This window comes from Polypterus senegalus, chromosome 15 (genome assembly GCF_016835505.1).
Source record: "Polypterus senegalus isolate Bchr_013 chromosome 15, ASM1683550v1, whole genome shotgun sequence".
NCBI classification, from domain to species: Eukaryota; Metazoa; Chordata; class Cladistia; order Polypteriformes; family Polypteridae; genus Polypterus; species Polypterus senegalus.
Window position 1 is genome coordinate 115,979,082 of NC_053168.1, and position 13,310 is coordinate 115,992,391.

General features: G+C 41.4%; 1 protein-coding gene across 3 annotated transcripts in view; it reads right to left on the reverse strand.

Annotated features, from left to right (window-relative positions):
- Window positions 1–13,310, reverse strand: part of zdhhc11 (zinc finger DHHC-type containing 11) — a 78,071-nt gene that overhangs the window by 42,406 nt on the left and 22,355 nt on the right. The window lies entirely within an intron of this gene.

Here is a 13,310-nt window from a genome sequence, read left to right on the forward strand (position 1 = left end):
ATATATCCACTGCAGACTGTAGGGGGTGCACTGCCTCCCCAAGCAGCCAACACAGTTAGGCTCAGACACAAGTATTAAAGCACAAAAGAGTGTTTATTTGTGGGAAATCCTTCAGGTAAGTGTTTCCCACAACACCAAGCACAATATAGCCAGTAAATAGCAAGCACATAGCAATTCTCTATAATTGTCTTCTCTCTCGGTCACCGCCCTCTCTGTTCCTCCTATTAAGCTTTGTCTCCTTTCTCCTGACTCTAGGTCCTCGAAATGAGGCACACGGTTCCTTTTGTATTGTTCCCAAAAGTACTTCCGGGTAATGCTGGAGCCTGACAAAGAAGGGCTCCCCAGTCCCTGCAGCACCCCCTGGTGCTACCCAAAGAACTCAACTGGGCTGAGTAGATGAACTCCAATTTTCATGGTGCCCTGTGGGAATCCATGGAGCTGCTGTCTGTCAGTCCAAAGGAGACAATGCCCTGTGGATGCTACCTCCCCTGTATTTCCATCTTGAGGGTGTCCTGGTCAGGTAAGGAGGCACAGGCCAGTTTTGTGAATTTTTACATGTTGTCGTTTAAGGCCCAATGCTTTGACCATCATTGGTAAAAATACCAGCCCCATGCTTGCTGTTACAGCATGTAGCAGCATGTAGGTAAGTCCTGTCATCTGCAGGAGTCCATTCCTGCTGTCAGTGAGGCTCTGGCCAGTGTTGTTACTCCATGTTGGGACTTCACTGAGTAAAGAATTAAAGATGCCTTTAGATATGCTGTCAGTCCATTTCAGGTCAACATCGCTGGGCTTCTAACAATGCTCTGAGATACTATAAGCCCCTGTGCCGACTTGTGAAGCTCCTACTAATACAATCTAAGGGTATTCACCTTATAAATGTACTATTAACTTTAATCTACAGTACAGGCCAAAAGTTTGGACACACCTCCTCATTCAATGTGCTTTCTTTATTTTCATGACCATTTACAGCACTCCATCACTCTCCTTCTTGGTCAAATAGCCCTTACACAGCCTGGAGGTGTGTTTGGGGTCATTGACCTATTGAAAAATAAATGATCGTCCAACTAACCTGACTTCTGCACAACACAACTGCTGGTCCCAACCCCATTGATGAAGCAAGAAATTCCACTAAATAACCCTAAAAAGGCACACCTGTGAAGTGAAAACCATTTCAGGTGACTACCTGTTGAAGCTCATCGAGAGAATGCCAAGAGTGTGCAAAGCAGTAATCAGAGCAAAGGGTGGCTATTTTGAAGAAACTAGAATATAAAACATGTTTTCAGTTATTTCACCTTTTTTTGTTAAGTACATAACTCCACACGTGTTCATTCATATGGCGCTTTTCCACTGCATAGTACGGCACAGCACAGTTCAGTACAGCTCACCTTGGTTCGGCTCAGTTCGGCTCGGTTTGCGTTTCGACTACAGCTTAGTACCGCTTTAGAGTGGGCGGGACATCATTGTAAACGCGCCACAAGCTACCTCCTGATAAAAACTTTTTTATTCCGCGTCACCCCATCCAGCTCTCGCTGGATCCGCTCCTCGGCTACCAACGAGAGGAACGTCTGTACTTCCTCAATAGACCATGAAACAGCCATTTTTGGTTAAAACAAAATGGTGCGTCCGAACCTTCGCTGGCTGTGCTAAAAATCTAGCGGGTCTGTTGTGTCTTGTGTCGCAAGTTCAGTGACGCAGTAATGACAATTTTCTCCGGCCAATCAGTGACCAGCAGAGTTTACACATCACGTTTTGGTAATGGTTCGGCGTGCTTGGAACCTCGGCTGAGGTGGTACTAAAAAAAGGACCAGGTACCACGTACTGTTCCCAGTGGAAAACCCCCTAAAAGTGAGCTGAACTGAACCGTGTCGTGCCGTACTATGCAGTGGAAAAGCGCCAATAGTTTTGATGCCTTCAGTGAGAATCTACCAATGTAAATGGTCATGAAAATAAAGAAAACACATTCAATGAGGAGGTGTGTCCAATTTTTTGGCCTGTACTGTATGTCATTCAATCCCAAAAGCACCCCAAAATCATACCCTGTTTCACCTTCATTAATTTGTTTATTTAGTTAACTTTGGAAATGGATTTATGCAAAGCCACGTACAGGTCAAACACACAATGGAACATAATAAAATCAGTAATCAGTGGGTCAAACTTTTTATGTTTTAACTGGCAGACCACTCCGCCACCTTCCATTTCATACACTGTCCTGCTACCTATAATTTGTTTCATTTGGATCCCTTTTAAATGATTCCTCAATGTATCCATTATTGAGCCCATAAAGCACTTCCCCTTGGGATTAATAAACTATCTATCTATCTATCTATCTATCACTTGAGGATTTCTGCAAGTAGGTGCCAAACTGAATACAATGCAGGGTTCAACCATGGATAGTACAAACTAGCCCAGCATTGTGCAAACACACAAAGGCCCACATTGGACTCTTTTAGAGTTGCCAGTTAACTTACCCTTTGGCATACTGGTGAAAAAAAAAGAAATAGAGAAACAGGACACATGAACAGATCTCAATACTGACCATACCAGTTTTTGAGCACAGGACCTGTGAGGTAGCAATGCTAAACACTGCACCACCACGTAACCTCCTTTTGCTTTATTGTGCTCAAAATTGAGGTTACAGTACAAAATTTGGAGAGACTGACTAACACTTTAGTCATCAAAAAAATTCACTTTGTTGTCATCTACTAAGACTAGACGCTTAAACCAAACATGAGCAGCAATTCCATGCAAACCTTACAAAGAATGCCACACCACTGTTTCATAAATATTCATTACCACATGTACATTTTAGGGAGTTTTTAAATAACAAAAAAAAATATTGCAAAACTAGAAAAGATAAGAAATGAAAAAAAAAAAAAACACAGACAGAAAATGGATTTAGAGAAATTCAAAAGACATTCCAAGGACGGAAACTACAGTGATGAGTCAAAAATAAAAAGAGGAAGAGGAAGAGAAGCAAACAATATTACTTTCAGATAGTAAAGTGATTAAAGCCTACCAAAGATCCCACAAACTCTGCAGTCTGTGTGTAGTTTGGATGTTCTCCTCAAGTACACAGGTTATTTTCTGGGGACTCTGAGCTGGCATTATATGGGTGACATGATGCGTGTATAAATGTGGTATTCTGTCCAGGATTGGTGCTTGCCTTGTGCCCAGTGCTGCTAGACTTGAACCCGACTACCTATGACGCTGAAGTGCATTAAGGGGGTTCGATAAATAGATCAAGCAATGGGTCATAGATGAAGCCCATGGACGAGATTAAACCAATAATCATATTCTTTATAGGCCAACACTGCAGGTAGCAGGCCACAGTGCCTAACAAGTAATTTGACCAGACAGTCCCAACTTCATGCAACCTGGGTTCCTCACAAGTAACTGAAATGTAACAATATATCCTGATTTTAATAGGCTGCTTGTCTCAAAGGTTTTTATTGTACGGCAAACAAAGCTCTGTTGACACAGCCATCAAACTACCAATCATACAAACCCTCTATGCTGCACAGACCCTATGCATTCATAAACCCTTCAACGCTCCAATCAAAAAGTGTGTAATGATTTGTTGTAGAAGCATTAAGTGTTTATTTGTGAAAATGTTTCTGTTTCCTATGCCCTGAACCTCTCTGATGATGATGATGATGATGATGATGATGAGACAAAGAAATCATTAAACACATCCTGAGGGGTTTTATGATTAGGAATGAGTTAACACACAAACATACATGCTGCACATGTGTCTTGGTTTGGGACTTTAAAAATCTGGACACCCTACTAACAAGATATTTGTTTTTTTATAAAAAGTCATGTGAAAAACTGCACCTTCTTTCAATTCGGTGGTTTAACAAATCACATGCGAGTGAATCAGAAGAATTTCCTCAGCACATTGAGGTAAGGACACCAACACTGCATCAGGGGATATGCAGTTGTCTATGGTAATGGACTCTCTTCTTTTTGTCTGCTGCCTGGAGTGCACAGCACACGGACATCACATCTGCTTCAATCCCAGAGGTCCTGCCTCTTCCTCTCCATTGTATACTTAAAGAATGGCATTCCCAGAAGTCGGTATTCAGATTTAACCCAAGACCGAAGAGTATGGAACTCTGCTACGATGAGACAAACTAATTAACTTGAGCGGAAGCACAGAAGGACGTGCAACATTCTCAATAATATATTAACGGAACTTTTCTGTTCTCCAGTTTTCTCCTTTTGCATTAAAAGGTGTACTACCTGGCCCCCAACCCACTATTCTCTACCTCTTGCTTATTTATTCAACTAACAATCACGTAATCCTAACGAAATCTTAAAATGAACTAAATGTGACTTGACATGACAAAAGACACATGACAGATTTCAGATAAGTGTAATATATTCACGGCAGCAGTACAGTGGTGCAGTGAAGGGTGCTAATGACTTTCTTACAGATCATCAGTTAGAATCATATTTCTGGACATTGTCTGTGTCGTGTCTGAACATTGTTTTAAGTTTATATGTTTTTTGTTGGAAATGGGCTCGACTTACTGCCGGCAATGCGGACCAAGCTCTGACACCGGTTGTACAGGGACTGAACAGCTCTTATCAGGGAATCTGGTACCCCATACTCCCGGAGCACCCCCCACAGGACTCCCCGGTCCCTCCGGTTAAACGCCTTTTCCAAGTCCACAAAACACATGTAGACTGGTTGGGCAAACTCCCATGTATCCTCCAGGACCCTGCTAAGGGTGTAGAGCTGGTCCACTGTTCCGCGGCCAGAACGAAAACCACACTGTTCCTCCTGAGCAGTAAGTCGAGCCCATTTCCAGTGAGAGTTGGACTCCGCCAGGGCTGCCCTTTGTCACCAATTCTGTTCATAACTTTTATGGACAGAATTTCTAGGCGCAGCCAGGGTGTTGAGAGGGTCCGGTTTGGTGGACTCAGGATTGGGTCACTGCTTTTTGCAGATGATGTTGTCCTGTTTGCTTCATCAGGCTGTGATCTTCAGCTCTCTCTGGATCGGTTCGCAGCTGAGTGTGAAGCGGCTAGGATGAGAATTAGCACCTCCAAATCCGAGACCATGGTCCTCAGCCGGAAAAGGGTGGAGTGCCCTCTCAGGGTTGGGAGAAGAGATCCTGCTACAAGTGGAGGAGTTCAAGTATCTCGGAGTTTTGTTCACGAGTGAGGGAAGAATGGAGAGCGAGATCGACAAGTGGATCTGTGCGGCGTCCGCAGTGATGCAGGCTCTGCATCGGTCTGTCGTGGTGAAAAAGGAGCTGAGCCGTAAGGCAAAGCTCCCAATTTATCAGTCGATCTATGCTCCTACCCTCACCTATGGTCATGAGCTATGGGTAGTGACCGAAAGAACGAAATCGCGAATACAAGTGGCTGAAATGAGTTTCCTCCGCAGGGTGTCTGGGCTTTCCCTTTAAAGATAGGGTGAGAAGCTCAGTCATCCGGGAGGGGCTCAGAGTAGAGCCGCAAATTCTCTGCATCGAGAGGAGTCAAATGAGGTGGCTCAGGCAGCTGATCAGGATGCCTCCTGGATGCCTCCCTGGTGAGGTGTTCCAGGCACGTCCAACTGGGAGGAGGCCCCTGGGAAGACCCAGGACACACTGGAGGGACTATGTCTCTCGGCTGGCCTGGGAATGCCTTGGGATTCTCCCGGAAAAGCTAGAAGTGGCCGGGGACAGGCAAGTCTGGGCCTTTCTGCTCAAGCTGCTGCCCCCGCGACCCGACTTCGGATAAGCGGAAGAGGATGGATGAATGGATGGATGGATGGATGGATGTTTTTTTGTTTTCCTGAGTACTTTTGTTTCCTTCCCACTTTCCCAGAGAGATATACAGTAAATGCCAACTCTAAATCAGCATAAGTGTGGGGTATAGCCTGCAATAGACTGCTTACTACTCTGTGATGCCAGGATCAATTATTTTGTGTTTTATATTTGTAAGCAGCTGTACCCCGTGGCTGCGCCCACATAGTAATCAAACAGGACAAACTTTAAAAATCAATAGACATTGGCACTATATCTGATCGTGTTCAGCTCTGACGCGACAGCGTCCTCCACGTGGGGAGAAAAGCACAGGGCTGTGATATCTCTGGCAATCAGCAGCTACCCTCTAAAATACATGGAGCTCTGATCTCTTTCTCAAAGACATCAAACGTTACTCCTTAACAATCTGTACATTATAACGTCTGTTGAACAAACAGTTATCTCCAGCTAAGTGGAGGCAAGGTGCACTCCAACACATGGCGAGACATAGACTAACTCGAACGGTGGCGGGCAAGTGAATGAGGAAGCCCCCGCCCCCCTGCTCCCAGCCCACAGCCACTCTCTTGGATTTGCATAAATACATCAGTACTGCAAGCGAACTATGATATTTAGCACGATGAGAGAAGTCACAAAATCAACCTGAAAGTTCAAGCAAAATATAGAAAACAACCAGATCTACATCCGTTAAGTAATTCAGACATACAGACAGAACATGCTTGGACCACAAATTTTTTAAAACAGTTTCTTAGTGAGCACCTATGGGCCAAGGGTAACCTGCATTCCAAATTTGAAGTCCCAAGTCCTCATGGTTCTGGCGATTTCGTGATGAGTGAATCATCAGTGAGTCAGTGGTATTTAGCTTTTATACATATAGATAGATTAATTTTGACCATTTTACATCTTTTTCTGTTGATTGTGTCAGAAAAGACAAATCCACTGTGATTCAGTGTTGTATAACAATAAAAACTCCCAAGGGAGTGAACACATTTATAGGCACTGTATCTAATTTTAGGGCTGAGGTGAGGATTAAATGATTATAACTTATATCTTGATAGAAGAGAGTTGTTCTTAGTATTCTCTACAAGCATAAAACTGAATAGCGTCACAGCTTATGATGAAGCATGATAATCCTTCAGAAAGGTGTACTGCTGCTCTGCCTGAAAACACTGACATGTAACACTGATCTGTTATGGGATCAGCTCCTTACAGACACAGTTCAGGTGACTATGGACCATCACAAAACATTGACCCCCATCTACTCTTAGGAACTACTAAAGCAGTGGGCCAAATCCACCTGGCGACTCTCAACAAACAAGAACTGCAAAACTGTAGTCCACCTCAAAGTCTCACATACAAATTATATTATCTTGATACAAACTATAAAGCTTGGAAGTGAAGGTTTAAATTAAATATATCCTATTTAATATATAAAGAAAAAAGTGCTTCTTAAAAATGTAGAAAAACAAATAAGCTACCCCACTTTATTTTGTATTGTACCTATATAAACACAATCCCAAGACCCTTTTCAAATGCAGGTATATTTTACAGCTATTTTATTACAGGCGGGTTAAGTGACTTGTTCAGGGCCACCCATCAAGCTGGGATGAGAACTCAACCTCTTGCATTTTGGTAAAGTCCAGTTCACCACTGCAACACACTACCACAAATCTGGAGGGACTCATAAAACAGAATGCTGATGATTATTCATCATGGCAGCAAAGAATCATAAACATAAATGTTCCAGTGCTTTTCTAACCGTAAGTACAGTATGTTACAAAAATTAATGGAAAAGCACAGCACGGGTATTGGAGGAGTGCTACATTCTGAGTTCCTCAATGTGTTCAAGGACTGGTTGGTGAATTTCTGTCTACCTGAGCTGTTAAGTTATTTGTAACATAGTGAATGTAAAGTAAAATGTGTAACAAAGTTTACAAACTTAAAATTGGCTTTTTGTTTGTTTGTTTTTAATCAGCAGTACATTATTCTCTTGAATTGACAGAATAGTAGAAACAAAGACAAATATAAACCTGAAAGATGCATTTTAGGTGTTTCCATGCTGCTCAAAAACAAATAGGTGAGTAGAGACTGTGGAGCTGGACACAACTTTTTTGAGGCTACATAGAGTACCACTGTCCAGAGTGATTCATGATATTAACACAAAATAACATTTAATACAAAAAGGGGATCACAACGTGCTTTACTAAAATAATAGGAAGACTGCTATAAGAAAGAAAGAAAGAAAGAAAGAAAGAAAGAAAGAAAGAAAGAAAGAAAGAAAGAAAGAAAGAAAGAAAGAAAGAAAGAAAGAAAGAAAATTAAGAACAAGTATAAATTACATTTCTGCCGACTATGGTCAGTTTTTAACTCTGTCATAATTGCAGTGCTGCGGTGGGCTGGCATCCTGCCTGGAATTTGTTTCCTGCCTTTCACCCTGTGTTGGCTGGGATTGGCTCCAGCAGACCCCTGTGACCCAGTAGTTAGGATATAGCGGGTTGGATAATGGATGGATAGATAATTGCAATGACAGAGTCTAATTTGATAACATTTGATAAGATCAGATGGCCAGGAGGAGTGAAAAACAAGAACTGCAGCAGGGCAGACACTGGAGAAACATAAACCTCCAATGTCAAAAGACCACCCAACCCTAACAGAATGTGTCTAGTATGGATTTGTTTTATGGCTAAATTTGAATCAAGGAGTTCTGGTCTGTTGCATTAAAAGTTATGGAAGACGTTAAGTGTTATTGTGGGTGGTAAAGAATACCAAAAAATCTCCACTACAAAATAAAATAAAATAACAATAGGTTCTGGCCCACTGTGATCCTGAATTGCATTAAGCAGGTTGGAGAACATATGTCAAAGACATGTAGGTTAGGTGAACTGGCAATGCTAAATTGTGTGTTTGTCTTTGCCCTGCGATGGACTGGTGCCCATTCAGTGACTAATCCTGCCTTGAACCCAGTGGTTGCTGCGACAGGTTCCAGCAGCAGCACCACAACTCTGCTCTGAATAAGTGGGTTGGGTGGGTGGATGGATGGAAAATTAGTATTATATTCATAATCTGTGACAGTCAACATCACCAAATCTAATTATCTGGACTATGTCTGGTCGTTATTCAGGGAGTGGATGTAGAAGTGGTGCACTCCTACAAAGTATTTCAGGGTCCGCATCAATGATAGATTGGACTGGTCTTATAATACTGAAGAACTATACAAGAAAGTGCAGAGCAGGCTCTTATTTAAGGAGAGTGTGTTCATTTAATGTGGGAAGTGACATCCTTCACATTTTCTTTAATTCTGTAATGATGGTGCAGTTTTCTACACTTGGATCGGTTGGGCTGGTAACATCAATTCAGGAGAGGCCCATTGAATCAACATCTGATTTAAAAGAGTAAGCTCAGTTATGCGACACACTATGTGCCCCCCTTGAGGTCGTAGCAAAGGAGAAAACAAAACCGAGTGCCATTATGAGCAATGCTTACACATCCTCTCTCTGCCACACTAACACTAAGGACTTGCAGCCAATTAATTATTCAGCAGAAGTGTGTCAGGAAAAGCTACTGGGACTCCTTCATACCAACAGCAATATGTCTGCATAATGCCTTACTGGACCTGGGACAGCCATGTCAGAAAATTGTCTTACTTTTTTATTTTCTTGGTTTTCAGTCTTTCTGGTGGTTATGCTCAGACCATAGTGTGTGTCTATACAAATGTATCTATTTACTTATTTATTTATTCAATAATTTTAAGAGCTGTCATAAAAAGCCAAATTTCCCTCTGGCAACAAATAAAGTTCTCAATCTTAAATCTTATTCATGAAAGAAGACATTTGCAGCCATTTAACCAGTTTAAAGGTGAATTTATAAAACAACAAAACACTGAAACACTTTAACAGGCAAAGACAGACATCATTACTTATTAGAAAATAATTTTAACAAAAAATGAACTTAAAAAAATTAAAAAAAAAAAGACTTGTTCCTTACTTGATATAATTTGGGCACAGCTACAAATTAACACCCTCCCTGCTTTGCTCCTCTCTTCTTTTCCGTATGCCTTTCTTTCTCCCGTCTCCTGTTTCTTTCCTGCCACCTCTCACATGTTCTTGGGTTCACCTCATTGACAGCCCTTCTACAATGAATGGACTGTTTAAACCCATGGTGGCTATTTAGAACTTGTGATGGACGGGTACCATGTGCCAGGCTGGTTCCTAACTTGTGGCCAGCTCTGTGATCCTCACAAGAATTAACCGAGTTAAATAAATAGATGGGTGGTGGAATTTCAAAGCACTCAAAGTCTACTGATGGCAAATGTGGGTATTATTCGCTTAATTAAAAAAAGCGTGATATCTAATAATTATATACTTTAATTTCTTACAGTATGATTGCTTCCATATTATTCTCTTTGGATTATTAGCAGTTTATGTGAAGCACAGTCAGCCTCTGGTGGAAACTAAACTGGCATTATGAGATGCACAGAACATTTAAGTTCTGGTTCTCCAATACATGTAGCACAGCCTCAGACCCTAAGTAGCTCCCCACTCAGAACAAACACTTGGAAATACCCCTGTCAAGAAAAACATCTACCTCCTATAGTGCCTTCAATTACCTTTAAAGTGTTTCACACTACAATGTCTAATTTTAAGGTTATTATACACTGAAATGTACAGAAGGGAATGTGAACAGACTTTCACTGGGTCTGCATGTGAGGGTCCCTTCTACCTCAAGATTTCATTTGTAGACGGTACTATTCATTGGTCTAGCATAGTTTTAGATTCTGGCACTGTTGTCAGCCAAATAGGATACATAAGTCACAAAATGGTCCATTTAGAATTTCACAGCCACTCTGCAATTGAGCCATAAATAGGGAAAGAATAATAAATAATTAACAAAAGTGAGGACCAATGAAGAAAAAAATCCTTTTTTTTTATACCTTTATGACCACAGTTAAAATCTTAAGTAATCCAATTATAAACTGCTCAAAAAAGTTAAAGGAACACTTTGAAAACACATCAGATCTCAATGGGAAAAAAATCCTGCTGGAAATCTATACTGATATGGACTGGGTAATGTGTTAGGAGTGAAAGGATGCCACATCATTTGATGGAAATGAAAATGGTTGACCTACACACGGCTGAATTCAAAGACACCCCGAAAATCAAAGTGAAAAAATGATGCGATAGTCCATTTTGCCGAAATTTCATTGCAACAACTCAAAATCGTACTCAGTAGTTTGTACAGCCCCCACATGCTTGTATGCATGCCTGACAACATTGGGGCATGCTCCTGAGACAATGGATGGTGTCCTGGGGGATCTCCTTTCAGATTTGGACCAGGGCCTCACTGAGCTCCTGGACAGTCTGAGGTGCAACCTGGCAGCGTAAGATGGACCGAAACATAATGTCCCAGAGGTGTTCTATTGGATTTAGGTCAGGCAAGCATGGGGGCCAGTCAATGGTATCAATTCCTTCATCCTTCAGGAACTGCCTGCATACTCTCGCCACATGAGGATGTTTAAGGATTTCATCCCGATACCCAATGGCAGTCAAGGTGGTGTTGTCTAGGCTGTAGAGGTCTGTGCGTCTCTCCATGGATATGCCTCCCTAGACCATCACTGACCCACCACCAAACCGGTCATGTTGAATGATGTTACAGGCAGCATAATGTTCTCCACAGCCTCTCCAGACCATTTCACGTCTGTCACATGTGCTCAAGATGAACCTGCTCTCATCTGTGAAAAGCAGAGGGTGCCAGTGGTAGACCTACCAATTCTGGTATTCTATGGCAAATGCCAATCGAGCTCCATGGTGCCGGGCAGTGAGCACAGAGCCCACTAGAGGACATCACGCCCTCAGGCCACCCTCATGAACTCAGTTTCTGATTGTTTGGTCAGAGACATTCACACCAGTGGCCTGCTGGAGATCATTTTATAGGCTCTGGCAGTGCTCATCCTGTTCCTCCTTCCCAAAGGAGCAGATACCAGTCCTGCTGATGGGTTAAGGACCTTCTATGGCCCTGTCCAGCTCTCCTAAAGTAACTGCCTGTCTCCTGGAATCTCCTCCATGCCCCGGAGACTGTGCTGGGAAATACAGCAAACCTTTGGCAATGGCATGTATTGATGTGCCATCCTGGAGAAGTGGGACTACCTCTGCAACCTCTATAAGGTTCAGGTATTGCCTCATTCTACCAGTAGTGATAATGACCATAGCCAAGTGCAAAACTAGTGAAAAAACAAATGCGGAGGGAAAAATGTCAGTGGCCTCCCCCGTTAAACCATTCCTGTTTTGGGGGTCGTCTCATTGTTGACCCTCTAGTGCACTTGTTGTTAATTTATTAAGAACAAAGCAGCTGAAACTAATTAACAACTCCCTCTCCTTAACTGACCAGATCAACAGCCCACAAGTTTGATTGATTTGATGCTATACTCTGATTAAAAAATGTTCCTTTAATTTTTTGACCAGTATATTTTAATAAAAGTCCTCACTATGATGTTGTTATATGGCTTGTCTATGATTTAACTTGTTTATTTAAATAATTATTTAACAAATTCCTTTTAAAGTTATTTCACAACCTCTTTATTCTGTGGCCTGAAAAGAATATTCTGTGTGACTGACTTTCAAACCCTCTTTAAAATTTAAATTCAGAATATCCTGAGCTTCTCATTAGTCATTTAGAGCCTCTGCTAAGAGCTTATTGTTGCCAGTCGTTCATTTCACTCACTTGGCCTTCACTACTTTTGCTTTCCTTTCTGCATTCACACCTCATTTTACTGCTTTGCTACTTTGGTATTCTAACAGCCTTGGAATGCTGACTTGAAAATGCAATATTCAAAAATATAATATACAACTCATAGTGCTGGAAATGAAAGGCTCTATACAGGTTTATTTATTTAACATCAATGGCTGTGTAATGAATACTGTGTGTCTTGATCGTTTTGTACAGAATTTTAATAAAACTATGAGCATGGAACACACGGTAGAAAGTTTACGTCTTTGAGCTCTGTGGTTATAAAATTATTTTTTTTAGATGCGACGTCTCTTGATTACTTAGGAAGTGATGTTGCTTTTCACAATACTGAGCATGAAAGGTGCTATATTAAGTAATGTTTGTTTTTTAACTAATTGGCATAACACTTTATTGCTTCATAAACAATGCATTTTGCAGATACGTTGAACATTAAAACAACGACACATTTAACAAATTTGCTTAATAGATATGACACATTTATTGCTTAGTTTCTTGTTTGACTTGGAAGTGAAGCTCTTTGGGAGCCTGAAAGGTCATAAAAAAATGTATTACGGCTCTGAATTATTTTATGACTGTGCAACAGACATCTTCATTTCAAAGAGTGTTAAATGAGAAGAGCACAATATAAAATGAGTCGTTACTCCTTGGATGAGTGAAATGCACCTCTCGAAGCTATTCAAGATATTATTGAGTCTGCAAGGCTGGCACATAAAAGTCATATTTTGTTATCATTGTGTCATGGGCCTCTTAAATGATTTCAATATATATTATTTTGAACCAAAGAAACTGTATAAAATAATAGTGGACCTC